We start from the raw sequence: 3,783 nt of genomic DNA on the forward strand, positions 1-3,783 counted from the left end.
TTGAGTTATGGTTTATATGAAACACCCTGTAACATGTGATCTGTAAAACTATCGTAAAAACGCCAGGGCGGATACACTTGGGAACTTCAAAGGCTGCGTGTTTCCACATGGCTGAATGGATATTCTCTATCGCACTCCCGCGTGTCAGAACTTTCATATCCAGCAGGCTTCCCCCCCCCCACACAGCCAATCAGAGCCCTGCGCCAGAAGGATGCCTGCATTTACACTGGGAAGCAGTAAAATACTCCACATAAAACCCAGTCACTTTTCCAAGAGGTTTGGCCACGGTTTTATTTTGACTTGCACTGCCTATTTGACACTGTACAGGCATACCAACCTTCCTCTTCGCTGAGCACGCACACACACACACACACACACACGCACACACACACGCACGCACGCACGCACACACGCACGCACGCACGCACCAGACCAAAAGTGCAGGTGTGATACCAATCTAATCAAAGGCAGGTCTGCAGTGCGCTCTTATGTGACAGTAAATCCATCCAGTCCATCCATCAGCAGTGCTAAAAAGCGCTGCATCCAGTCAAAGTCCAGGGCTTCCAGGCAGCTGCTGGCACCACGCGGCTTGTCTTGGCTCAGCTCGCCTTTCGCTGGCCACAATCAGACAGTCCTGCCTCTCTCTCTCTCTCTCTCTCTCTCTCTCTCTGCTACTGCGGCAGCCCAACGTGCACAGAGACACACCGATGCCAAGGTGACATCACTGCCCCCCACCCCCACGCCCCCATGCTCCCTGGGCAGGGAACACCAGAGAGGGAACCCAGCGAAAATAGAGACTGTTTTCAGGTCTCTGGAACTACAGGCAGAGCAGGTCTTCTTCACCTCCAAAAGATAAGAGGTTTCAGGACAACAAAGACTGAAGGGCTTCCAGACAGCCCTGGGTCAGGACAGTGTCAGTTCTGATGAAGATTCTGTGTGGCATTCGTGCGACGTCTGGCGTCTGGCGCTTCCTCACACTCAGGCCTGTTAGAATGGTAGCACACTCAGGCCTGTTAGAATGGTAGCACACTCAGGCCTGTTAGAATGGTAGCACACTCAGGCCTGTTAGAATGGTAGCACACTCAGGCCTGTTAGAATGGTAGCACACTCAGGCCTGTTAGAATGGTAGCACACTCCTTAGAAAAGGGACAGGACAGGCTGCCTGTCACTCAGAAACTTCAGATAGGTATTTGACCCAGGTTTATGGATTATGCTAGATTATGTGTGAGGGGTGTTGTGTAGCGGAGTACAGTCCTTTCTCTACCACCAACCGTCCAAAGTTAATCCAGCATCATTTCTTGAAACCAGCAGTAAACAGTTTGCCCATGTTTCTTATCTGCAACTGACTGGTGCGTGTGTGTGTGTGTGAGTGAGCATGTGTGCGCACGCATGTGTGTGCGCATGTGTGTGTGTGTGCGCATGCATGTGTGTGTGTGTGTGTGTGTGCGCGCGAGCATGTGTGTGTGTGTGTGTGTGTGTGTGCAAGTGTGTGTGTGAGCGAGCATGACATGAACAAATGTGAGAGATGCAGAAAAAAAGAAAAAGAAAAACAGAGAAACTCGGACTGAGGGATTTTTTTTTTTTTTTTCAGCTAAACTGAAAGCCTGGGTCCCCTCCCTCCATCTTGCCTGCATGTTTTATTCATGCCACTGACCGTTTACAGCCATGACTTGCTTTCAAGACTGCAGGAGCTCGGCAGAAACAAAGCACAAGACAAGCAGGAAAAGCACATTAAATGGAGAAACCAAAAAAAGAGGGAGAGAGAGAACACATTTATCAGTCCTCTAACAAGCCAACGCAGGTATAGCTCTGTCTATTGTTTTGATGAATTATTCACTTTGAGGCTCATCCCAGGGTTTTGATCTAAACCGTGTTGACTGTTGCATCATGGGAGATTCAGCCAGAAAAGCGGATCCAAAGGGATCTCAGCTGGTCTGGTGTGCATGAGGGGTGTGTGTGTGTGTGTGTGTGTGTGTGTGTGTGCGAGCGCGTGGGCGTGTGTGTGTGTGCATGTGCATGTGCGTGTCTAACCGGCTCATGGGTATAACCCCCCGCCCCCTCCCCCAGAGGAGCTGTCCGAGCCCCTGAGGTAGAAAATCCAAAAAAACATCTCAAATCACCTTTACACAAAAACACAGCTCATCTTCACAACTACTCCAGCAGATCACCTTTACACAAAAACACAGCTCATCTTCAGAGCCACTCCAGCAGGGCAGAAGCAATGGAAAACACTTCCAAGACCGAAGGAACCTGCATGTGCGTCTGCTGGTTAAGCCGTGGGCTGGGCAGGGAGAGAGAGAAAATACGATTAAAAGAAATGTGTGCATGGCATTGCCTTTATTCTCCGGTCCAAAGCAAACTGACTGACTGACTGACTGACTGACTGACTGACTGGGGGGAGGGTGGGGGGTAAGCAGAGAGACAAACTACAGGCAGTTGGGGGTGAGTAAGGGGTTTGGTGCCCTGGGATACACACTTATTAAACATGTAAATGCCCGCTTATGCCTCCCGGCTCTCCGGTGCCACTCAGACTGGCACACATGCCATAATACCCCGAGGTTTATTTCATGCCCCGTCTACCCTCGCCGCTGACGGGCAGAAGTCTGGCTCGAATCAGCCGTGCGGTTTCTCTCCGAACATACACAGACACTGCACTCTGTCCCCTCCTTTCCACTTTCCACTCAACCGCTGAAGATTCATTCGTTTTCAAGCAAACAAGAGGAATTTGGACGTTTGCACAGACAATGACTTACAGATTATAGTAAAGATTACAGCAGCTTCTACAACTTCAGCTGCTTTACGCAAAACATTTCACAGCTGTTTTCCTTCTTCTTTAATGCTCGTCTGCCGACATTTTGTCCACATGGAAAAAGAAAAAGAAAAACCCGGAGTCCGAGCAGCATGCTCTATTTAGAAGAGATTCCACATCTGGGCCGACTCGGGTCCTAACCCACTGCTACACCACACCTGCACTCCAGCCCACGGGAATCCAGGGGAACGCAAACGGCCCGGTTTCTCCAGCCGGATGTCCGACGCGGTCTTTCTCACTCATCGACGGCGGTCGCCAACGTTCAGGCACCTACGTCGCCGAATTGCACGCTGCAGCTTCTGTCATTACGACACAGACGGCGGCATGAAAAGCTACAGTATCTGGAGCATGTGGGAGCGCGAGGGACCGCAACAGTCTTTGTCCAGCCGAGCTGGGGGGGCGGGGGGCGGGGGGCGGGGGGGCGGGGGGCGAGGGGCACTCAGTACTGACGATGGATAACTGCACGGTCCAAATCAGAGAGGAAACGACAGGCAAAAAAAGGGGCAGTGGATGTTGGGAACAGAGGTCCACTTGGAAGCATTAGAGCTACATCGCTGTACATACGCAGCGGGACCGCGGCTTCCTGCCGGAGCAGAGCGAGAATGAACTGTAAGCGTTTTAAGGGCTGTGTGCTGCTACGGGCAGAAGAGGGGAGGGGGTGGGGGGGAGGCGAGGGGAGGGGGGTGGGCTATAGAGGAGCATGCAGGGTCACCACCCCCAGAGCCAGCCAACCCCCCCCAGTCCCCCCCCCGCCCCCCCACCTCCCCACCCTCACGCAACACTGCACCACACTGATCTCTCCCTTACTGGCACCACACTCTAGAAAACAACTCATGTTCTCCCAGCACAAAGAACAAACACACACACACACACACAAACCGGCACGCATACCCATTAACACCTACGAGTGTCCATACACATACACACAAGTGGGCGCACACATACACACACACACACACTTACATATACACACA

Source organism: Chanos chanos, chromosome 5 (assembly GCF_902362185.1).
Source record: "Chanos chanos chromosome 5, fChaCha1.1, whole genome shotgun sequence".
Taxonomy (NCBI): domain Eukaryota; kingdom Metazoa; phylum Chordata; class Actinopteri; order Gonorynchiformes; family Chanidae; genus Chanos; species Chanos chanos.